This window comes from Heptranchias perlo, chromosome 28 (genome assembly GCF_035084215.1).
Source record: "Heptranchias perlo isolate sHepPer1 chromosome 28, sHepPer1.hap1, whole genome shotgun sequence".
NCBI classification, from domain to species: domain Eukaryota; kingdom Metazoa; phylum Chordata; class Chondrichthyes; order Hexanchiformes; family Hexanchidae; genus Heptranchias; species Heptranchias perlo.
The window spans coordinates 8,897,985-8,923,927 of NC_090352.1; the positions used below are offsets into that span (position 1 = coordinate 8,897,985).

Below are 25,943 nucleotides of genomic sequence, written 5' to 3' on the forward strand. Positions count from 1 at the left end.
TTCCTGAATTAAAGGCGCAATAGCAGGAAGCTTTTTTTGCTTGTAACCAGGAAACTGCTGCTTAGTCATATGTGAAGCGGAGGTGTTTTTATTTTGGAGAACTGTCATAAAGCTTTCAAATGCAGCCTTCATTGTAATGGCTTGGATATGAAAATTCTGCTCTTCAACTCTTCCAAAATCCCATAGTGTTCACCACACTGCCACCATTTTGGCCACTCTGAAACCTTACGGTAATTATTTAACCCTATTGTAAGAACATAAGAAATAGGTGCAGGAGTAGGCCATCCAGCCCCTCGAGCCTGCTCCGCCATTCAACAAGATCAATTTTCCTGCATCATCCCCATATCCCTTGATGCCTTTAATATCTAGAAATCCATCGATCTGTGTAAGCTGTAACCATAACAGTGCAACTCCCCCTCACCGCCTCCCCCCACCCCTGTTAAGTAACAACATTCAGCCTTTGATAGCTAATCTTATTGGATAGTAATCCTTTTCTATGCAGTTGATTTAGGAATTTCAGTTGTATCACTGGGAATTTAAGGGTGAATTTTCTGATTACCAGTTGCTGATATGGAGGCTGGCCTGGCAGGAAGCAACATTTGGAAAAATTACCCTTAAATTATTTTTGGGAGCTTTGGCTTGTTAACGTTTGATCCAGGGTCACCTTATTGGAAAAATGAGGTGCAGGATGTTTATTACGAGCTCCGTGTTGCTGCCTTTCTGAGTATTTAGCCACAATTTGTATTTTCACTTTAATAAGTGTTTTAAATTGCATTAATTTAAAACACTTAAATGAAATTAAATTGTTTTTGACCTGGACAAGATAAAATGGTACAAATTCTGATCAAAATACACGTATGGACATTTACCTTCCTACGTGCGCTGTCTTTACACAGTCGTTAAGCAGGTTAATATCAACTTAAAGGCATATTTAAAAGCGGCACACACAAGAAGGTAGCACAAGTGCACTTTAGCAACCACACCATAACTTCGCCAATTGGAATTTCTACTCTGATATGTCATATCCAAGTCACACACCACCCCGACTTGGACATATATCGCCCGTTTCGTCATTGTTGCTGAGGCAATTCCCTACCTAACACCATCACCACAAGGACTGCAGTGGTTCAAAGAGGAGGCCCATAACCATCTTTCCACGACAGCAAGGGATGGACGATAAATGGTGGCCTTGCCAGCATCACCCACATCTCAAGAATGAATATATAAAGAAAATCCTTCAGGGCATGAGCCATCGTTCAAGCTGGAGACTTATGGATACACAATAAAATACAGTTCAATTCCTACTCATTTGGAGGGGTGCAATACCTACTCTGGGTCATTACAATCTGAGTTCAAACTCTACTCTCTTCTGACCTTTCACACTAGGCTTCACCTAGATGGTAAGCTTCAGTTATCTTTGTTAAGTCACTGCAGTGGGAGGCAGTTGAAAGGGCAGATCCAGTCCATTATATTTCTAGCTACTTCAAAAGAGCTGCTTTAGGCTTAACAAATCTCATAATGATCACCTTTTAGTTGTAATTCATCACCGATGACACAAGACACTTAGTTTACCCTGAAATGAAATTGATGCGATTTTACAAGTTGCGCATGAGGGATACCCGTCCTGATTGGCATCAGACTGACCGGGGGGGGGGGGGGGGCGGATAATTCAAACTGGAGGTCGGGATTAATCAGCAAGTCTTTATTCCGTAAAAATTCAAAAGTCAGGTGGCTTTTTTTTAACTACAATGAAAGTTCAGCATTGCTCACATTTTCCTTAAGATTTGAAGGCACGAAAGGTGGAGATCGAGCAAGGACAATTTGATATTTTAGTGGCAATAATGTGTGCCCCATTAGAAGTATTAAAGTTCATTTTGAAAAATAATGCATGCATAAATAATCTGCAACAGATATTTTTGCCTATAATTCAGTCTTGAGTGGGCTGGTTTTCACAAAGCAGGTTTTGATTTGATGTTCCGATTGTTAGACCTATCGATTGTTGGGGGGTTAAATTGGGTAAGGCCTGATACCGGGCGATGGGGTCACGGTTAACCTGTGCCCGGTGTTTCGGATGCAGGCAGCACACGAGATTCGTGCTGCATCCTCATCTCCATGATTTGTACGTGCAGCCAGCGCTACCCACGCCGTTGAGTGGCTGCACGCACCTGCAGGAGGCCCGATTATGGGGTGTGGCTAGCACTAGGTAAAGGCAGTCTGCACTTCTTAAAGGGGAGGTGCACTGTCAACGGAAGCAGTGCAGGATGACAGGCAGGATGACTGGAGCGGCAAGAGAGCATGCCCCGAGGTTCTCCGACAGCACTACGGAGGCCTTAGTGGAGGGAGTGCAAGAATGGAGAGCCGTCCTGTACCCTCAGAGTGGCAGGAGACCCTCCAGACACCAGCTGTGGAGGCAGTGGCAGGAAATGGCCGTAGAGGTGAATGGCTGGAGTATAGCACCACGCGTGTGGATACAGTGCCGGAGAAAGTTCAATGATTTGACATGAGTGGTGAAGGTGAGTGAATGCAAGTGTTGAGTGGCACATCCTACCAACTGCAACACTGCTCCACGCACGGCACCCCAGTCACCCACCCACCAACAAACGCTGCCCATCCATACACAACGCTACACTTCGGATGCTTCATCGCAGCCTCATATGGTAGCACACTTGCAATCCACACGCCCACCACTCATAGGTTACACACACTGGCAGCTATTCAACTATGAGAGGCACATCACCCAAACTCATTGCAGGATACTTACTGACATACTTCCCTCTGTCTTGCGGAGAAGGTGGCGCATAACAGCCAGCAGACCGAAAGACTCAAGGGAGGACAGGCACGCCTACACGTCCTCACCCCCTTGGAGGAGACCGCGCTGCGGATCATTGAGCGGGATGTCACTGCAGCCATGGCCACGTGCGGCGCTGGAGGTCCCAAGGAAGGGGGTATCTGCATACCTAATCCTCCTTCTCGCTTCCCACATCTCCCTCATCCCACAATCTTTTCTGATGCACATGCTGCAGATGGTGTCAGCACGCACGTCTTACTTGCTCCTCTCCCCGCTCCACAACTCAACCTGTCTTCCTTTGTTATTGCAGATATCAAAGAACTGGAGCAAGTGACGGAGGAGGAGGAGGATGATGATGATGACGACGATGATGATCGGACACTCGCATCCATGTGGTGAGACACCGGGCACAAGTGCGCAGGAGCCGGGGTGGGGCCAGTGGATACCACAGACGCCAATTCACCCGAGGGGGGGGGGCCGCACAATGGTTCAGCTGCTGAGGTGTCAGATGATGACTTCGATTGGCTGCAGAAGACGGCTGATCGGCGCACACCACCAAATGTTTTGGTGCACTGGAAAGCCTGCCAGAAAACCAGCCCACAATGTCAAGGGGCATGGAGGAGTCCACCTCGTACTTGGCACAGGGCTTTGCGCAGAGCTTGGAGCCTATCCTTTCCCACATGGAACGGGTGGTCACTTCCATCAGCACACCTGTGGAACCCACCGTGATGCAGCGTCTGATGGCCGATGCCGCGGCTTCCATTGCAGCACAAACCAATGTCATCAAAGGTCTACATGCTTTAGTTGAAGCTCAGACTGCAGCTATTGTGGCCTTGGGGACCGCTGTGGAAGGGGGCTTACAGGGCCTTGCAGCACTCCAGCAATCCGTTCTCCAGCCAATCACCAGGATTGCTGAGGCGCCGCCCCTTGCGAGTGGCAGTGGTGCATGGCTGTCAAACCTGCTGTCCTCTCTCCGGACGACAGCATTCCTGCTCCTGCTCCCACTCCTGCCACTCCGCCAGTGCCTTTACTGTTGCCTGTCAGCCAGCCAGGCCAAACTGCTGCAGCTCAGGCCGAGATGGTGCAGTCTGAAGTCAGGGTCTCCCAGCCCAGAGCTGCTTGAGGTCATCCTCCAAGGCCATCTGCACACTCCTCAATTGAAGGTCAGCAGCCTTCCACCACCCATGCTCCAGCCACTGGGGATGCACCTCATAGGAGCACTAGGAAAGGCAAAGGCACACATACGACAGGCACTGAGGGAATGCACAAGGGTGAATAATCTAATGTTTGATACTTGAGTTGATGTGTTATGTTATAAATTTGGATTTGAAGTCGCAGTTGGTGGCGGTTTTTATTTCTACGATGAGCTGCGGGAGGGAGTAATATGTAATCCTATGGAAGGTGATTTGATGGTCATGTGGGAGAGGACAGATGGGGAGTGCAGGACTGTTGGTGACTTGGGAGGTGTCGTTGAGGTTAGTGATATCGCTCACGAATAAGGTGAGCACGCAGCCCTGGCAGACAGGGCCTGTGCACCTTGTTGCCTCCTTGTGTCTTCCACCACTTTCTCCTCCCCCTCCTCCTCAGACTCCCCCTCCTCCTCAGACTCTTCTTCCTCCTCCTCCTCCTCAGCCTCCTCCTCAGCCTCTTCCTCTTCCTCTGCCTCTGTCTCGGTGTCTTGCCGAAAAGGCGGTGGCAAGGGCTGTTCCCTCATAAGGTTGAGACTGTGCAGCGTACCATGACAAACCTTGACACCCTCTCAGCGGAGTACTGCAGGGCTCCACCAGAACAGTCCAGACAGCAGAAGCGTTGCTTTAGGAGACCTACAGTGTGCTCGACGACTTTCCGTGTGGCCACATGGCTCTCGTTGTATGCCTACTCTACACGTGTGCTTGCGTGCCTGACTGGAGTCATGCGCCACCTCATGAGGGGATAGCCCTTGTCACCCAGTAGCCAGCCTTTGACTTGCTGAGCCAGTGCAAAGATAGCTGAGACTTTGGACTGCTGCATAATGAAGGTGCCGTGACGGCTGCCAGGGTAGCGGGCATTGACTTGCGGGATGCCCCGCTTGTGGTCACACACCAGCTGCTTATCGAGGGAATGGAAACCCTTTCTGTTCATAAAGATGTCTGCGTTGAGATGTGGAGCATGCATGGCTACATGCGTGCAGTCAATGGCACCCTGCACTATGGGGAAGCCTGCAATGTGAACAAACCCTAGTGCTCGCTCATTCTGCTTCTCTCTGCGAAGAGGGAATGTGACGAACCTGTTGCGCAGTTCGTGCAGTGCCCCCGTGACCTCCCTTATGCAGCAGTGCACGGCAAACTGCAAATTTTTAAAAAATTCATTCATGGCATGTGGGCATTTATTGCTCAACCCTAATTGCCCTTGAGAAGGTGGTGGTGAGCCACCTTGAACCGCTGCAGTCTGTGTGGTGAAGGTTCTCCCATAGTGCGGTTAGATAGGGAGTTCCAGGATTTTGACCCAGTGACGATGAAGGAAGTCGGGATGGTGTGTGACTTGGAGGGGAACGTGCAGGTGGTGGTGTTCCCATGCGCCTGCTGCCCTTGTCCTTCTAGGTGGTAGAGGTCGTGGGTTTGGGACGTGCTGTTGAAGAATCCTTGGCGAGTTGCTGCAGTGCATCTTGTAGATGGTACACACTGCAGCCAAGGTGCGCCGGTGGTGGAGGGAATGAATGTTTAAGTTGGTGGATGGGGTGCCAATCAAGCAGGCTGCTTTGCCCTGGGTGGTGTCAAGCTTCTTGAGTGTTGTTGGAGCTGCACTCATCCAGGCAAGTGGAGAATATTCCATCACACTCCTGACTTGTGCCTTGTGGATGGTGGAAAGGCTTTGGGGAGTCAGGAGGTGAGTTGCTCACCACAGAATACCCAGCCTCTGACCTGCTGTTGTAACCACAGTATTTATGTGGCTGGTCCAGTTAAGTTTCTGGTCAATGGTGACCCCCCAGGATGTTGATGGTGGGTAATGCTGTTGAATGTCAAGGGGAGGTGGTTAGACTCTCTCTTGTTGGAGATGGTCATTGCCTGGCACTTGTCTGGCGCGAATGTTACTTGCCACTTATGAGCCCAAGCCTGGATGTTGTCCAGGTCTTGCTGCATGCGGGCTCGGACTGCTTCATTATCTGAGGGGTTGTTGCGCATATCGCCAGCAGAGGCCTGAAAGGATCCAGAGCCATAAAAATTCAGCGCCACGGTTACCTTGACAGCCACAGGCAATGCTGTCCTTGCCCTGCTCTAAGGCTGCAGTTGTGGTTGCAGCAGTTGACAGATCTCTGTCACAACCTCTTTGGTGAACTGTTGCCATTGGATGCACTGATCTTCACTCATGTTGAGGTAAGAGTATTGTTCCCTGAAGGCCTTCATGGGATATGGTCTCCTGCTCAGTGCCCTGCGCCTCCTCCTTCTCCTCCCTCTCTTCGCAGCGTGATCTGCTCTGCGTGGGCTCTCCGCATGCTCCCAGTCGTGTTCTATGCCCAGCAGGAGCCCTAGCAGGCCACCCATGGTTGCCAGGAATCTTGTTCAGCACAATGTTGTAAATGACACTAACAGTAATGCAGGACCTGCCAAACCACTCTTTACATACTATAGCAACTCTATCCAATCATAGGAAAATTCAACAAACGCGTACAATTATACCAACAGCCAGAAGCAATAATCCAACCACTAACCTGCAACACCTGCATGATCCCTTTAAATAGCACTGGTGGAGGGTCCTCCAGGCTTCTAAGACACGTTCAACTGTTCATGGCTAATAAAGTTCGTTGGCTGGAGCATTGAGTGCCAAAATGTTATCTATCCCTTTAAATCAGCGTTGCACACTGATCTAACGCACATTCCCCCTACTTTATATGATGCCAGCATTCGATATCTGTGTGCACGCAAACGCATTTACCAAAATGGCGTGCAGCACACGTCATGCTAGAAGTGTGCGCGCTCATTCCGGATGCCATTTTGGAACCGTAGGAGGCTGCGTAGCGCCTGAGAAACAGGCACTACACAGTCGAATTTCTAGCCCGTGATTCCTTAGTAGTACAGTCGGCTTAAAAAATAATTTCATGTGTAATCTGTCAAAGTACAGCTACTGTCAAATTTAGGGCTATATTTCGCTCTTTTTCATAATCAAGGGTTAGTTACCCATCTAGCCATATATTAAAAATCTTGCATATGGAGTATACATGCTGTGCAGAATCCCTACTTCCTGTGTCATGCTTTTGTAATAGAATGTTTTGAAACGGTAAATCCTATTTATAATGGGTAAAACCCTATCTGAATATGTCAAAACTTTGCCGTAGCATTTTGTTGTCACGCTTTTTTGAATCAACTAAATGCTTTCAAATGCTTTTTGATAAAAAGAACGTTTGCCATTTTTTACTCAGTAACAAATGTCTATTATCCAAAATAAGGTTTTAAACAAAATTTAAACATTCAAAGAAATGACACATTTCACAATAACATGATGAAGTTTACCCATTAAACTGACTTAAAGGGCCCGATATTAGGAGGGAGGCGGGTTGGCAGCGGGGGGTCAACTGGGCGTGTGGGTAATGCGCCCAGTGAAATCGGGGTGCTCCGCACGCAATCGCAGCTTGATTGAAGGTACTTACCTTTGCTTCCGGGTTTCGCGCTGGAAAGCTGCGCAGTGGGCGGACTGTGCAGGCGCATCATAGGCTGTCAGCTGGAGGAGCCCTACTTAAAGGGGCAGTCCTCCACTGATTGATGCTGCAGAAAATAGGCAAAATTACAGCATGGGGCAGCCCAGGGGAAAGGCTGCTCCCAGGTTTAATGATGCCTCACTCCAGGTCTTATTGGATGGGGTGAGGAGGAGGGGGAGGACAGAGATCTTCTCCCTGGAGGAAGTGGCCTGCCTCTGCCACCAAGAAGGCCTGGCTCGAGGTGGCAGAGGAGCTCACCTGCACCACCAAAATATCGCCCACCTGCATACAGCGCAGGAGGCGCTTCAATGACCTAAGTAGGTCAGCCGAAGTGAGTACACTTACTCATTCCCCGACACTCCATCTGCCACATCACCGCCCCCACCCCACATCTCCTTCTGCACTGCCAACACTACTCTGTCACATCACTCCTCATACCCACTCAAAGCTCATCCTCATCCTACCTGCACTTACTCACCTCGCCAATACTCATCCCGCCACCACCACTCAACCCAATCCTCATACAATCTCATGGCTCTATCTCATACTCACCCTCTCATGCATCTCTTTCACGGTCAGCCTCACTCAACCTGCCACTATCTGTGCTGCAACCACAGGGCATGCATCACATATGTGCAGTAGGAAGCGTAAGGCAAACGTGTCGTGAGCATGAAGGGGATGAACAAGGGTGTTTGAGGGTTTGTCATGGTTTTTACTTATATTTGATTTCTGATCAACTCACATTACATATTATATTGTCACCACTACTGCCACGTCTTTGCGAATCTTGTCTGGTTTGTGCAATAATGCTCTTTCCTGAGGATCACTATGAAGACCCACAACTGATGCCACCCATTGTGTCACTCAGAGTGGGTGTAGGTGTATTTGCAGGCCTCCTTTGTGCGGACGACTGATAGACGTTGGCGATGTCCCCGGTGGCAACCTGGAAGGATGCGAAGGAGAAATTGTTGAGGGCAGTGGTGACTGACAGCGACAGGTAAGAAGATAGTGCTTGGGCCAGCCGGGAGCAGCTCGGCATGAAGGAGGCTGCAGATGTCCACGACTACATGTCGAGTGACTCTGAGCCTCCGTATGCACTGCTGCTCAGAGAGGTCCAGGAAGCTGACCCTCGGTCTGTAGACCCTGTGGCGAGGGTAGTGCCTTCTGCGACGCATCTCTCTCTGCTGTTGCCCTCCCTCCTGCTGTGCAGGTGGATGTGTCACAGCACTGTGTTGTGGAGCTCCACGTGTCAGAGGTGGACGGCGTGGCCGGCGAGGCTGGTGATGCTGTTCGTCCTCCGAGGAGGTCATGACTGCAGCTACGGCGGCCCTCATCCGGAAGATGTACATCTGAGGGGGTCCGCAAGGTAGGTACATGTGTCTGCACACCGGGGTAAGTGTGCAGGTTTGTGAATTTAATTGTCAGGAGGAGGGTGGTGGAGGCCAAACTTTGTCCCAAGTGACAGAGTGGCCTCCTGCAATGAGTGAGGGTCACACCCCACCCCCCCACCTGTCAAATGGACCTTTGCAGCTGCCACAGGCGGATGGCTGCAACAGGTCCATTTCAACTGGGAGTGTTTCCCGCAGGAGGGAAACAGTCTCAGTTGATCTGAAAATCCCACCCCTCCTAAAATATCAGGTCAATCAGGTCTGCAAACGACCTGAAGTACCTAGTTAATTACCTTAAGTGGCATCCCGCCGGCTTTAATTGCCGGCGGGAGTCCCACATGCGGGGGCTGTGCGCGCATGTAAGCGCGTCACTGGGGAACCCGGAAGTGGGCGGGTTGGAGCCGGGCTCCCGACCCGCCCCGGGAATCCCCGATTTTCGGAGCCCCCCTGCCACGAACCCGCCAGCTCGGGGGGTCCCAAAATCAAGCCCATAGTGCCTTTAAATATCTCTATTAAAGTTTTACTTCAAGGCTTCAGCCTCTCTCAAAAGCCTGGGCTTTGACTGGACATTTTTATATCCATTGGACAGAGCTTACAACCACTTCTGAACATATGCAATTTGTAGAATTTTTCAGCATGCAATCTATGCAGCAGAATGAGTTGAAGGGTAGACGGGTCCTCTCATACTGTGAGTATTTGAGCATTTGTTTTGCTGTTTCCAGAAGAATTTCAAGCAAACTGGAGATTGATTTCTGCAAGCTTTATTTTGGACAAATGATATTTTTTAAGAATACTATTTTCTATTATGAACTGCTCACAGCACCTGTGATTAGCAGCACCTGTGACTGTGGTTTCATTGTTTTGTTTTCTGTCCTACAAGAGATAGTTTATCAAGAATGGATTTTTTTGTACAGTCAGTCGCCTCTTTATTGCTGTTGAAAATTCAGTTCATAATCTCTCTCTCATTTGAACCATTTTTTGAGGAACTTTTTTATATTAAGAACTTGGAAACTGCATAAACAATGAACTTTTGAGCATTTTATGACCCATGTCTGCTGATTTTGCTTACCTCCATCTCCTTCGTATTGGGCCTTGCGCTTCTAGCCTCTGTCCCATTCCCATCCTGCTCCCATCCCAGTGCTTGCCTCATTCCTTGCTAGGAACTTGCAATTTCTTTCGCTAGTAGCGTTATACTTTCCTCCCATCCCCATTTTTTCTGTAGTTGAATCTTGACGGCATCGTTCCCCATCCTGTTCTGTACTATACCCACCCTGCTCATTCTTCCAATCCCAGTGCTTTCCTCATTCTTCAGAGAAACTGGTCATTTCTGAGTTTTTAGAGCACTTGTACCTGAGTGTCAGGATCTGATATTTTTATGTTCCAACTAATTTAATATATTCCCAATTCTGACATTAATCTAAATATATTCTCCAGTGTCCCCAGTAAAATTTCATTTGCACATTATCGCTGAAGCTGATATTGCCACACAATTCAGCTGTGAACTGAGTTTGTACTGTGCCATGCTACTTCACAACATATTAAAAATAAACAATGCACTCTGGTAAGCATGACGTCCTCTGACTTCTGTCAGCAGCACAATGAATGATACATTCGTATATTGTAGAAATTTAATAAAATCAAGCTGGCGGGTGTGATTGGTTGTTGTCAAGGTTTTGTGCAATCAAAATCTTTTAGTTTTAATGGATGAAATTTGGCCAATTGGGACCCACTTGAAATGACACTGCCTTCACCATTCTGAAACACCTAAATTGGTACATCGGTGGGCAAACTGTGGGAAACTTCTTTTCATCCAGTTGTCGAGGGATCATAGCTTAGTTGAAATGGGACAACAAAAATTTAAGAGAACTGAACCCAACCTTTTTAAAAATTCATTCCCAGGATATGGGCGTCGCTAGCAAGGCCGACATTTACTGCCCATCGCTAGTTGCTCCGAGAAGGTGGTGGGGGGCCGCCTTCTTGAACCGTTGCATTATAGCGGTTTGACACAACTGAGTGGTTTGCTAGACCACTTCAGAGGGTAGTTAAGAGTCAGCCACATTGGTGTGGGACTGGACTCAAATATACTCCAGACTGAGTATGGGCACTAGATTTCCTTCCCTAAAGGACATTAGTGAAGCGTTTGGGTTTTTACAACAATCCGACAGCTTCATGGTCACTTTTACTAATGCCAGCTTTTTATTTCCAGATTTTATAAAAATTGAATTCGAATTCTCAAACTGCCATGGTGGTATTTTAACTCACAGGGGGTAATTTTATCCTAACTCACTGGGTGGGAAACCCCCGGGATCGGGTGGAACGCCTGTTTTATACCCCGCCCAATATTACTCTCCACTGACTTCGTATCGTGCGGGGTGTAGAACCAATGTTGCACCCGATCCTGTCAGTTTCCTGACGGGCGGATTAGGTTAAAATTGCCCCCATGTTTTCTACATTATTAGTCCAGGCCTCTGGATTACTAGTCCAGTAACATAACCACTACACTTTTCCATGCTGCCTCCTTTTATCGTTTCATTCATTTAAGTGTGTATTTTGTTTATTTCATTCATATCATAAAAAGTACCGACACATAACTTCATCTTGCATGTATATCGATCCACATCATATTAAGATTGACAGACCTGACAGCTGTAAGTCAGTTTGTTTGAGTGCATACGTTGCCTTTGGGAGTTGGGTCAAGTGAGGGTTGCCAGTGGAAAGCAGGTCAGGGCAGGGCAGGCAACTTGGATCAAGTTATTAAGGGGGATGTCGCTGCATTTCGTCTGCCCCCCCAAAAAAACCCCTCAGTGCTCTGTTAAACTTTGACATCTTCACCTTCCTTCGCAAAATTAACCTCCAGTATGACTGAGCAACAACCTCAGTCCTTCCTGTTACCCCATCCTGAGCAAAACTGCGAAACTTTCTCTTAATTGCTCATTGAGGCCCATTACATTCTTGTTAAAAGGCAATTTTTTTTTCTGGCCTTCATCACCCATTTATTCATATCTATTTTTTCTTATACCTCACCCGTATAGGAGGGTATAGCTATTGGGAGTAGATGGAGACTGTTGTCTAATTCAATTGGATCCAAACTGGATTAAAAGAAAGACTTGAAAGGCTTTTACGTCCTCAGGGCATCCCAATGTGCGTCACAGCCAGTGAACTGCAGAGAAATCTGAATGGATCTGAAATGGATGAATTCAGCTATGGGAGTACATCCCCACTCACCTCTACAAGAGATGAGAGGAGGAATTTTCCACTGTTTGCTCAATTTCCCAGTGCGTACAGACAAAGCTCTGTGCCAGAAGTGCAAAATATTAAGTGACATTTTGTAACAATGCTCGGTGGCAGTGAGTAAAGCAAATGAGATGTTGGGATGTATTAAAAGGTCAATATTGAGCTGCAATAGTGAGGTAATCCAGCCACTTTATAAATAATTAGTGCGACTGCACTTGGAATACTGTAAACACTTCTAGTTGCCACAGTACGGAAAGGATATTGCAGCTATTGAAAGGATACAGAAGAGAGCAACCAGAATGATTGAGGGGATGGAGGGATTGAATTATGAGGAACAATTATGTAAATTGGGCCTGAACTCACTGGAATAGAGAAGGTTGAGGGGTGATATGATTGATGTCTTTAGGATTCTAAAGGGACTAGATTATGTGGACCATGACAAGCTGTTTCAGAACAGCAGAACCAGAGGACATGGCCTGCACTTGAATGGGCTAAATTCATAACTAATCTGCGGACACAATGCAGGTAATTTTAACCCCCAAGGACGGATGGGTTGGGGGCGGGTGGGAAGGTAAAAATTGTAAAAATGTAAAACCCGCCTACAACCCGCCTACTTCTGGTTTTAACAGAGGCGGGTTGAGGGGCGGGCAACCAACTCCATTTTAATAGGTTTTTTATTTTTAGCTCCTGGGGGCCGGGATTCCCAGGCCTTGTGATTAACGCCACATAAGAGGAGGCGACAAGGCCCAGATCAACAGGTAAGTGCCTTTATTGCACTGCTAGTGGGCCAGGCGAAGCAGGAGTGTTTCCCCCAGGCCCAACAAGCTTACCTGCCGCGATCCCACATGTGATCGGCCGACCTCCCCCCGCCCCCCCATGTCCATCCCCCGCCCACGATCTCCGACCCTCCCTCCACAATCAGCGAACCCCCCCCACGATCTGCGACCCTCCCTCCACGATCTCCGACCCACGATCTCCGACCCACCCCGCACGATTTCCGACCCCCCCATGACCTCGAACCCCCCCCTCCATGACCGACCCCCCCCTCCTTCCCCCCCCCACAATGACTGATACAATATATGAGACATGGCATGTGGTAAGTATAGCATGGTTGGGAGCATCAGGTAACTGTGGACATATGGTTCCCAAAGTTTTCCACCACAGGGAGTTTCTTCACCTCATGTTTGGGTCTGTTGTACACTAATTGGGGTAGATCTTGACTTTGTGCGTTAGCGTAAAACGGGTGTTGGAAATTGGCAGCCCATTTTACATCTCTCCCGATTTTTTTTCCATTGAAAAATGGGGTGGGATGTAAAAAGGGCTGCCGACTCTCTATCACCCATTTTACACAATCGCGCAAAGTCAAGGTCTACCCCATTAATAGACATCGGTTGCTTTGATTAGTCAACAACTCCATTATCGTTGTATCATGCAACTACCAGGATGGTAGAAGGTCATCTAGGTGGAACTTGGTCTTTTTTTGTCCAGCAATTCCTATGTTCCTATTCCTGGGAAAACTTGGAATTCAGGTTCTCCTCTCCAGGATTCAGAAATCCAAGTCCCAGTTGCTTGAAGTTACATTCAGTTTTATCAACATCTTGTGGACTTTACCTGTCACAGCTGTCACTGCGCTTACCTTGGACAAGTGAAGGTGACTTTCAAATGCCTAATTGATCTGGTGAGTTAATTCAGAAAAAAGATGTTTGAGGAGCAAAAAGGAGGCAGATGGGACAGGAGGGGGATGGAAGGGGGTCAGGTTGGGTGGGGAAAGGACAAGAAGAGGCAAATGAGGCAGGAGAGGGACAGGAGGGAAACAGGTTAAAGCAATAACATTTGGTGCAACAACAGCAGTTGTCCAGAAAAGTGAAAACTGAAGATCTGACAACTACAACATCCTACCCTAATTTGTCTGTATTGAGTAAGAACGTCCTTTGCAAAGTTCCCTTTTTTTCTAATATAACGAGTACATTTGCTTGTGTCTTTTCAAAATGAGAAACCTACAGTAGGAGAGTTGAGAACCAGAGAGTATTTCTCCCAGGGCATCTTCTTTTAAGTGCCCTGTCACCCTGAACACGTTATTGTGTGTGTGTTGCTGTCATTGTGCCCTGGGCCTGGATTGTAAATTTTGTAAAGACAGTGTCAGGAGAAGTTGAGCAATAAGTGAGAAAATTGCAAGGAAAAGGTTCTCCTGGTGGCAGATTGCAAAGCAGATGTTTCTCAGCAGTTGTCATGGTAACTGCAGAGACCATAATGTATGTGTTCATAATTCTGTTAGAGAAAAGTAAACCTTTTTTTGTGTTCGATTTGATATATTTTATTTATTTTCTTTCCAGCTTTTTAAACTACCAGGCTTTGCATTTTGGAGAATTTGTGAATTAATGAGTTGGCTCTTTTTTTTTCAGTTAGCTAATTTTCTTATCTGAACGTAGCGAGACCTCTGGGGTGAGAGGGAGAAGCATAAATTTATCCCTAGGCCCTTGACTTAATAGGTTGGAATCTGATGCCCACTTTAGGGGCTGCACTGGTGAACTCTGTATCGAGATGGAGTGTTCAACCTTATAGCCTCCTCAGTGTGTCGATCCCTGCTGTTCAGCTTGCCACACTTCATCTATTCATATTCACATGAGTCACACAAGAAGCTCCCAAAATCATGATTGGTAACACTGCCGCATCAATCATTAACATTAATTGTGCCCTTATGTGTGATTTCACTTGATCTTGTTGTAGAGGTTAAAAGGGTGAACCATCTGGGGATAAAGTAATTTATTGGTTGCTCATCAGAAACGTCAGTAGTTACTTGAGGCAGAACTGGCTAGTCTTTATTGATGATTCTTTTCGCTCTGCTACAGCACCGCAGGTGGCTTTTAGTTCAGTCTTGCATGAAGAGATCATCAGTTACGCTCCTGCCTGGAAGGAAAGATGTAAGAGGGATTGGACGCTAATCCAGGGAGATTGTCAAAAGCCACACACTGCAACCCAGTAATGTGACCTATTGGCTAAATAGAATTGATAGGCCCTATGCACAACAGACTTTGTTCCCCTCCTTTGGAGATGACCAACATATTCTGACTTGGGAGATGGGTTTAAGTAATTTCCTAGACCTTCGATTAAAGCGATACAGAGGTGGAGCTGGCCATGGTTGTATCTTTTCATATTAAACTTTAACTAGGGCTGTTTTTATGGAACGCGGAGAGATCTTGTCACAGTGCTAAAGATTTGAAAATCCTGTGTCCAAATGTGATCCTGAGGAGAGCCATTAGATCTGGTGGTGTCGAGAGGCCAAGCCCACAAACTAATGGATTATCTGTTAATGGAAAAATTCAACAAGGCCTTTCAGCCCATCAAGCCTGCTCCTTGCACAGGCTGTGCAGATTCAAGCACTCTACCCCATGCATGTAATCTCCTGAGGGAAAGTTACTCATAAAAATCCTCCCTGATTCCCCAAGGTAATTGAGGTAAAACTGCAGAATATTCTTCCATTCTTCACCTGGTTGCTTGCAAAGATGACCCTTCCCCTGCCCTTCCACCCCCTCCCCACTCCGCAAGCTCTAGCAGCGTAGAGAGATTAAATGATACCTATCACTTCATCGGAAAGCAAGCCTTTCAAATATTATACCGCAAACACTTTCTTTTTGCCTTCTGAGCAAATTTTAAGTATTTCACTGAAGGAGTCGGAAATCAGAAACTATGGAATAAATTTTCTGTGGGTTGGCAAAACTCCCTGTATTAAAATTGCCACATTATACTGGCACAAACAGATAGGATCTCGATCTCGATTCAAGGTTGTATATTGTAATTATTTATGTGTGATGACTGCATTATGGCTTCATCTGCCTGTAGTGTAAGCTTAAGTTGAAAAAGGATGGGCGTTCTCCGCCGCCCCCCCACCTACCTTCCCTAATATTCCTCTAAAGGACTGTTCTGTACTCAGCCTTTGTGTCATAATATACATGGTTTATCATTTAAACCTTTCCTCAGTTTGGAAGAAGACTGTCCACTTCTATTCGAAGAGGTACATGCCAACCTCCCTGTGGCACAGCCCTGATCTAAGAGTTAGGTGCCAACCGGAACACTGGTGAATGGGAAGAATTGGCTGCTGACTCTATTGGGCACATGTTCCTGAATGCATTGCTGAAATCCTCTCTGATCTCCAGCAGCTTTTGAGCTGTCTGGGAGCTAATTAAAAAAAAATGTAATGGGAGAGACTATTTCTGATATAACCACGAGCTCATTTATTGACAGTACAGGTTTTCAAATTTTGATAAGAGAAATTAATTCATAAGCCTCCCGTTGGCAAATCAGTGTGCTACAGGAAACCAATTTAATTTAATCGGAGAAGGAATTTGTTAAAGTAAAGCACCAGCAAAGTACAATAGCCCTACTCTTCCTGCAGTAGCAGAGCAGGGCTTACTCGAAACATGATAAAAATATACATTACAGAAATCCACCACGCTACAAGCAGGCACCATTTCCAACTCTATGTTCTTCCAGCACTGTCCAGTTATAAATTATTCTGCTGCGAAAGGGAAAGAGGGAGAGAAAGATAGGTGTTGAATTGAGTGAAGGGGTGAGAGCCAAGGAACAAAAGAGGTAGATTGGAAGGTCATTTTTAATTCATTCTCAGGATGTGGGAGTCGCTAGCAAGGCTGGCATTTATTGCCCACCCCAATCGCCTTTGAGAAGGTGGTGGTGGGCCTTCTTCTTAAACTGCTGCAGTCCGTGTGGATTGTGGTGAAGGTGCTTCCACAGTGCTGTTAGGCAAGGAGTTCCAGGATTTTGAACCAGCGACAATGAAGGAATGGCAGGATGGTGCATGACTTGGGGGGGTGGGGGGGGAGGGGAACTTGGAGGTGATGGTGTTCCCATGCACTTGCTACCTTTGTCCTTCCAGGTGGTGGAGGTCATGGGTTTGGGAGGTTTTCCAATCAGTCACTTCAATTAATCACTTTTCAGACACCCCTTATTTTTTAAATGTGATTCAACAAATCAGTAAATCAGATGAACCCTGTTGCAACATTACCTGATTCCTCTCATGAGCCTGTTTTTCGTTAATACTTCATGATATGGGAGCAGTGCCAGAGGACTGGAGGATTGCAAATGTTACACCCGTGTTCTGAAAAGGGAAAAGGGATAAACCCAGCAACAACAGGCCAGTCAGCCTAACGCTGGTGGTGGGGAAACGTTTAGAGCCAATAATCCGAGACAAAATTAATTGTCACTTGTGAAAATATGGGTTCATAAATGAAAGCCAGCACGGATTTGTTAAAGGCAAATCCTGTTTGACTAACTTGATTGAGTTCTCTGATGGAATAACGGAGAGGGTTGATGAGGGTAGTCTGGTTGATGTTGTGTATATGGACTTTCAAAAGGCATTTGATAAAGTACCACATAATAGATGTGTTAGCAAAATTGAAGCCCATGGGATTAAATGGGCAGTGGCAGCATGGATACAAAATTGGCTCGGGGACAGAAAGCAGAGAGTAGTGGTGATTGATTGTTTTTCAGACTGGAGGGAAGATTATAGTGTTGTTCCCCAGAGGACAGTTTTAGGACCACTGTTCTTTTTGATACATATTAACAACCTGGACTTGGGTATACAGGGCATAATTTCAAAGTCTGCAGATGACACAAGACTCAAAAATGTAGTAAACAGTGAGGAGGATTGTAACGGACTTTAGGAGGATATAGACTGGTGAAACGGGCAAATACATGGGAGATGCAATTTAATGCAGAGCAGTGTGAAGTGATGCATTTTGGTAGGAAGAATGAGGAGAGGCAATATAAACTAAATGGTACAATTTTAAAGGGGGTACAGGAACAAAGAGACACCCTGGGGGTGTCACAAACAGCACAAGATAAAGTGATAAAGTGAACCTGTTTTTTTTTGGTGGTGTTGCTTGAGCGATGAATGTTGGCCAGAAGAACTCTCTGTTCCTCTTCTTCCAAAAAAATGCCATGGGATCTTCATTCACCTGAATAGGCAGAAGGAGTCAAACCTTCAACACGCAGCACTCCTTTAGTTACTGCACTAAATTGTGTGCTCAAGTCCTTTTAGTAGATTGAACCCACAACTTTCTGACAGAGCAGCAAGAATGCTATCACTGAGGCAAGCGGACAGTATAGGGGTATTTACCCCTAAATGTAAGTACCATAAATGATGGGAATTTACCCTTAAATGTAAGTACCATAAATGATGGGTATTTACCCTTCAATGTAAGCACCATAAATGATGGGTATTTATCCTTAAATGTAAGTACCAGAAATGGGTATTTAGCTCTACACGTATCTTTTGATGTAGTCATAGCTATCGAAATGATGGGCGCTAAATTGGGCCGTGTAGCATCCATTGTTTCGGTGCTACACAGCCTCTCTGACATTCAAGATGGTGTCTTGGATGTGCACGCACGTTTCCAGCGTTTGCTTCGGACGCCATTTTGGTATAGGAGTTAGTGCATGCGCAAATACCGAACGCTGGAAGCATGTAAAGTAGGGAGAAAATGCGTGCAATCAGTGTGCAACGCTGATTTAAAGTGATAGACACCATTTTGGACCTTAACACTCAACTCAATGCACAGTCTTAACCCCGACCATCTGAACATGTCTTACAGTGCCTGAAGGACCCCCCGCCAGCGCTATTTAAAGGGGCCATGCAGGTGATGCAGGTTAGTTGTTGGATTATTGCTTCTGGCTGCTGGTGGAGTAGGAAGTGTTTTTTGAAGCTCCCTATTCTTACTGAGAGTTCCTAGACTACATTTGAGAGTGGTTTGGCAGGTACTGCCTTACGGTTTGGAAAGTTACAACCGTGGTTGAACAACATTCCTGCCAACCATAGACGATCTGCTAGGGCTCTCGCTGGGCACTGAGCACGACTGGGAGCATGCAGAGAAGCCACGCATAGCAGGTCAAGCTGCGAGGATATGGAGGACGAGGAGGTGCAGGGCACTGAGCAGGAGGCCCTACCCAATGAGGGCCTTCCGGGACCAATTCTCTTACCTCAACATGACCAAGGAGGATTGCATCCAACGCCTGAGGTTCACCAAGGAAGCCATGACCGAGATCCGTCAACTGGTGAGGCCACAACTGCAGTCTCAGAACAGGGCAAAGACAGCATTGCCTGTGGCTGTGAAGGTCACCGTAGCACTGAATTTCTATGGCTCAGGATCATTTCAGGCCTCTGCTGGCGACATGTGCAACACCTCGCAGTATGCAGTGCACTGCTGCATAAGGGAGGTCACAGATGCACTGTACCAGATGAGAAACAGATTCATCAACTTCCCTCTCTACAGAACGAGTGAGCACAGGGTTCGCTTGCATTGCTGGCTTCCCCATGGTGCAGGGTGCCGTTAACTGCACGCATATTTCCCTGCATGCCCCGCATATCAACTCAGCCGTCTTTGTCAACCAAAAGGGCTTCCACTCCCTCAACGTGCAGCTGGTGTGCGACCACACGCATCGAATCATGGAGGTCGATGCCAAATACTCTGGGAGCAGTCACGACGCTTTTCTCATGCGGCAGTCCAAAGTGCCAGCTATCTTTCACCCGACTCAGCAAGTCAAAGGCTGGCTATTGGGTGACAAGGGCTATCCCCTCACGCCATGGCTCATGACACCGGTCAGGAACCCACACTCACGTGCACAGCAGGCCTAAAATGAGAGCCGTGCTGCCACAGTCAAAATCATGGATCACACCATAGGCCTCCTCAAACAACGCTTCTGCTGCCTGGACTGGTCTGGAGGAGCCCTGCAGTACTCCCCTGAGTGGGTGAGCAGATTCATGGTGGTATGCTGCATGCTGCACAACCTCACCATCATGGGGGACCAGCCTTTGCCACCAGTGATTGGAGAAGACCCTGAGCCAAAGGAGGAAGAGGAGGAAGCTGAGGAGGAGAAGGAGGTGGTGGTGCCAGAAGAGGAAGTGGAGGAAGACGCAACAATGCAACAGGAACCCGATGCCGTGTCTACAAGGGCTCTACGTGCTCGCCTGATCTGTGCCCACTATCAATAATGTGAACAACATCTCCCAACTCACCAACAGTTTTACACTTCCCACCTTTCTGCTCGCACAAGACAATCAAATTACCCTCCGTCTGATTACACTTTCGTTTCCCTGTCAGCTCATTGCATAAATAAAAACCACCACCAAATGCAAAATCGAAATCTCATTTATCTGTGAATAAATGAAATTATTTAAACATTCAGAACTATTCACCCTTGTTCATTCCCTTAGTGCCTTTTGTTCGTGTGCCTTTACCTATCCTAGTGCTCCTACAAGGTGCTTCCCCAGTGGATGGAGCATGGGTGGTGGGGGGCTGCTGGCCTTCAATGGAGGAGCGTGGAGATGGCCTTGGAGGATGCCCTTGAGCAGCTCTGGGCCGGGAGGGCCCGGCTTCAGACTGCACCATCTCAGCATGGACTGTAGCAGTCTGGCCTGGCTGGCCGATAGGCAACAACAGGGGCACTGGCAGAGTGGCAGGGGTGGGAGCAGGAATGCTGTTGTCCTGAGAAAGGACAGCAGGTCCGATTGCCATGGCGCCACTGCCACTCTCCTAGGGCGGCGCCTCAGCAATCCTGGTGATCAGCTGGAGAACGGATTGCTGGAGTGATGTGATGCCCTGGAAGCCCCGTTCCACATTGGTCCCCAGACCTACGATAGCAGCAGTCTGAGCTTCCAAGGCAGCAATCTGATCTCCAAATGCAGCAGTCAGACCTTGGATGGCAGATGTTTGTGCTGCAACGGAAGCTGTGACATCAGTCATCAGACGCTGCCTCATGGTGGGTTCCACAGATGCGCTGATGGAGGTGACCACCCGTTCCATGTTGGAAAGGATGGGCTCCTAGCTCTGTGAAAATCCCTGTGCCAAGTTGGAGCTGGACTGCTCCATGCCCCTTCTCATTGTGCGCAGGTTTTCTGGCAAGCTTTCCAGTGCCCCAAGCATTTGTTGGTGTACGCCCATCAGCCGTCTTCTGTAGCCTGGCCCATCGAAGTCCTCATCTGACTCCTTTGCAGCAGAACTAATGAGCGACCTCGTCCTCCGGCAAGCTGACACCTGTGGTATCCGTTCCCCCCGCCCCGGCTCCTGCGCACTTGTGCCCGGTGTCTCACCACGTGCAGATCCCTCCTCTAACCTAACCTCTAAAAGACGCGCAATGTCAGTCTCTGAGCTGGTGGAAGCAAGTGTCAGATCGAGTGATGTTGTGGCTTCAGTGTGTCCCCCCCCCTCCTCCTCCTCGGACGGTGCCGCCGTGTTCTTGGCTATCTACAATGACAAAGGGAAACAGGTTGAGTTGTGGAGTGGGGAGAGGAGCAAGTAAGACGTGCGTGCTGACAGCATCTGCAGCACGTGAGTCAGAAAAGATTATGGGAGGAGAGAGAGGTGGAAAAGGAGAAGGAGCATTAGATATGCAGAGACCCCCTTCATCGGGACCTCCAGCGAGCCATGTTGTGATGGCTGCAGCGACGGCCCGCCCAATGATCCGAAGCATTGTCTCCTCTAGGGGGGTGAGGACGTGTAAGCGTGCCCGTCCATCCTCAGGTCTCTCCTGCTGCCGGCTGTTACACGCCACCTTCTCCTGCAAGACAGGAAAAGGTGGCGCTGACACTCCTGTGTGTCAGTGAGTATCCTGCAAGGTCTGCGGGTGATGTGCCTGTCGTGGTCGAATAGCTGCCAGTTTGTATGACCTGTGAGTGGTGGTTGTTGGGCCTGCAAGTGTGGTACTATGTGTGGGTGAGATGCAGCATGCCGAGTGCAGCATTGCGTATGGATGGGCGGTGTTCGTTGGTGGGTGGGTGATGGGGATAGTGATGCGTGGAGCAGTGGTGCAGTTGGTTGGATATGCCACTTGACACTTGCATTCACTCACCTTGACCACTCGTGTCAAATCATTGAACTTCTTTCGGCACTGCACCCACGTGCATGGTGCCATGCTCCTGGCGTTGACTTCCTGCGCCACAGCCTGCCAATGCCTGCGGAGCTGCAGTCTGGAGGGTCTCCGGCCACCATGTGGGTACATGTTGGCCCTCCGCTCGTCCACCCATTCCAACAAGGCCTCCAGAGCATCATCGGAGAAGCGTGGAGCCCTCTCTCGTGCTGACCCTGCTATCCTCGTGGCCATCTTTCCCTTCTCCAAGTAAGCTGCGTACCTGCCATTTGAAATGTGCACCCGCACCTTTAAGAGGTGCAGGCTGTTGATAACGTGCACTGTGCACGCCCCATTTCCAACTTCTTCATTCTCTGAGCGCGGGTAGCGCTGGCTGCACGGAGATATCATGGTAAGTTGCAGGCAGCACGAAATTCACATGCTGCCTGCGTAGGGGCGCAGGGTACTAGTGCGTCACGCTACCCCTGCTCGAAAACGGCCCTTATCGAATTTTTCTCCCAATGTATTTACCACCATGCTGAAGGTACTCATGGGGTAAATATATATTATTTCTTGTACTTACCCCTTATAGTCTCCACTTGGCTCAATGATAGCACTCTCACCTCTGAGTCAGAAGGTTGTGGGCCTTAGTCCTCCTAAAGTATATTATATATATATATATATAGAGGTAAGTACATGTGAATGGAGTGTCTCTCTCCTATAACAATTCTTAAGTGCTGGAGTAAGTACAGGATGTACCAATATCCACCCCTTGTAAGTGGATTCTTTTCATAAACATATTCCTAGGTTCCCCAGATTTATCCACTTTAACAGTACAAATGTGCTGCAATGAGGCTGGACGTGGAGATTCTCTGGCTGTGTGTTTGCTGTGTAGCATTTAAGTACAGTGTGTTTGTCATGTTTGTAGTCTCTTTTACAGACCATTCTTGCCAGTCCTGGTTGCCAGGACATGCTGAGTATTTGCTGTTTTATTTTTATTTTGTCTGATGCTCCACTTATTTCATAATGAACCTCAAAAGCTGCTCATTTTCCTTTGCGACTGTGTAAAAACAAGGATGAAATGTAACTGTGTGCCCCCTTAACTGATAATTTAAGCTGTGCCTTGTCCTTTCATATTTCCCCTTTGTCCCTGATTGATCGTTTTACAGTCTCAGTCGAAATTCTTCCTTGAGGATGGGGTGGATTAGCCTAGCAAGGAAGCCCAGGAAAGATCAGATGAAAATACTTACATTTATAGAGCACCTTTCACAATCTTAGGACATCCAAAAACACTTTGCAGTCAATGAAGTACTTTTGAAGTGTAGTCACTGGTGTAATGTAGGGAATGCAGCAGCCAATTTTTTTTTATTCGTTCAAGGGATGTGGGCGTCGCTGGCAAGGCCCAATTTGTGCACAGCAAGGTCCCACAAACAACAGTGAGATAACTGACTAGATAACCTGATTTGATGGTGTTGGTTAAGGGATAAATATTGGCCGAGGCATGGGGAGAACTCCCCTGCTCTTCTTCAAATAGTGTCATGGGACCTTTTACATCCACCCGAGAAGATAGATGTTTAACGTCTCATCCAAAAGACGGCACCTCTAACAGTGCAGCATTCTCTCAGTACTGCACTGAATATGTATATTTCCCAGTGCTGGGGTCCTTTGAACAGAAGGTACTCATGCCACCCCCTCCCCTCTCCAAGCTTTCCTTCCAAAGAAAAATGGGGTCTTGTACCGCAGCTTTGGTTCAATATACAGTGAAACCTGTACAAACAGACACTGGCAAAAAAGGGACACTCATTGACAGTCAAAAATAATTTATTTTGTAAAATATACAAGCTACACCTTGAAACAATGGACACTCGCAAATTACGAACAAAGGACCCCGGGATGGCAATGAACTGGGAAACCCAACGAGCAGAAAATGAACTGGAAACACATCCCGCTGTTAGGGCTCCAGAATTAGGCGCGATTCCAGGTGAGGGCAAAAAAAGGAGGAACGCTGCAGGAGAAACAGTCAATCCTGGGATATTTGGCTCATCCTGTTTACTGCACATACAATGATCACTTTGAATATAGTGACACCTGCAAATAAAGGGCACCTGATGCAAGTTCCTTAGGTATTCCTAATTTACAGGTTTCACTGTACACAATTTGTAGGAATTCTCCTGTGATATGTTGCAGAACATAATGGGTCGGAAATTGCTTGTAAAATAACGGTGAGCCTAACAGCGTTATTAATCAGCAAATCGGAGAGCAAGTTCCAGCAACCGCACATGCGTTGTCAAAAGTGGAAATCCGGAACTTGCTCTTCCTGATTCACAGGTGATCTGAAAGTTTCATGTTAAAGGGACCTTGCCGGCTACAATCAATGGACCAGCGCCAACTTGCTCTCCCGCCCAGCTGGAAATTAACTAATCTCGCCACAAAAAAGGTACGCTGGGTTTTTTTAGGTCTAAATTAACTTTTAACGGTGTGTTAAGTATTAATGACTGCCAAACAACCTCAATGGTACTGAAAATTAACTTTTAAATATGTGGAGTCTCATTACATTGGATAAGTATTTGAAAGAAAAAAAATTGCAGGGCTATGGGGAAAGGGCGGGGGAGTGGGATTAGTTGGAGTGCTCTTGTAGGGAGCCGACATGGACTCGACGGGCCGAATGGCCTTCTTCTTTGACAATCCTGATAAAAAATTTAATTTTTTAAAACTTTTTCTTTCTTTTCCTTTTATCTCAGTCTTTTAACCTTAGCCTCTGTTTATTTCACTTTCTCTATCTCCTATTATAGTACAATTACTAACCTCATCAGGCACTTCCTGGTTTTTAGTCTGTGCAGTTTGTCAATGAGTTTCACTTCTTGGTTCTCACAGCGTGGCTTGCTTCAAGTTGATTGGATGAAGGGACATAGAGATCCTTTTACTGATCACACAGCCCGGGTAAGAATGCTGATGTTTTTTGAACTCAAATTTCAAGGAAGTTTCCGCCAAAAAGAATGCGGTAACTTAGTGGGTGAATTTAAAACTAATGAGCAGCGAGCACTGCTGGTTCACTGCTCGGAGCAATTTATGGGCCATTGTATTTCTGCTGAAGGTTGACCCACACTGGAAATGTGAAATTGCAGCAGAGTGGGAGAATGAGTCACGATTCAGAATCAAGCACTCTTTGGAACCCATCACGTATGTGGCTTGTACTCTGTCCAATGGAAGTGACAGTTCTCTTTAATAGCTAAAAATAGAAGTTGACAATGATATTGCCAGTGCCTTGTGGGTCAGTGTGAGATTGTCAACCTCAGCTACAGAATGGTTGCTAGGTCTCCACTCATCAGCTCTGAGCTTTCTTTGAATCATGTTGATAAATATGGATTCCTTTCTATTTAGAAAGTTACAGATGAAAAGAAAGACAATGACGTCCCTTTGTGGTAGTACAGCAGGTCCTGTCTAAGGAATTGACTAAGTGTTGTACCTTTCACATCTGGGACCTGACTTCAAATCCAGTCCAAACTGATGGGAAGAAAGTCTCTTCTGTCTGGTTGGATTGGTCCAACATGAAATGAAAGTCTCAATCCACATCCTACTGGGTACCAGCCGTAGCACAAAACTGCCAGGGATAAAATACCCATCAGCCATTTTCTTATCCTGACTTTTAACCTGTGCTGACGTATCTTTTGAGGGTCCAATCTGGCCCCTGATTATTTTCTGTCTCCTAATGCAACTTAAAAATGTCTCACGATTATCCTTAGTATTTTCCACTATCCTTTTTTTTAATCTTAGTCTTCCTTATACTATTTTCAGTTATTTTTAATTGTTTTTTTTTCCTAATTGTCTCTATTCCCCTGACCTTTATAAACTTATTTCCTTAAGAACTTCCTTATTGAATGACTGAGGCTTCACCATACCCCCTCTACCCATCTCTTTTTCCTGGGATCTCTAAGGCATCTTTCTCCAACAGCTTCAAAAAAAAAAATCAATTTTTCATCTGTATTACAGCAATAACTTGTAT

At 47.0% G+C, this 25,943-nt stretch overlaps 1 protein-coding gene across 1 annotated transcript in view; it reads left to right on the forward strand.

The window, feature by feature from the left end:
- rasa4 (RAS p21 protein activator 4) overlaps nucleotides 1–25,943 on the forward strand; it is a 188,945-nt gene that overhangs the window by 44,668 nt on the left and 118,334 nt on the right. The gene's annotated exons all lie outside the window — the stretch shown is intronic.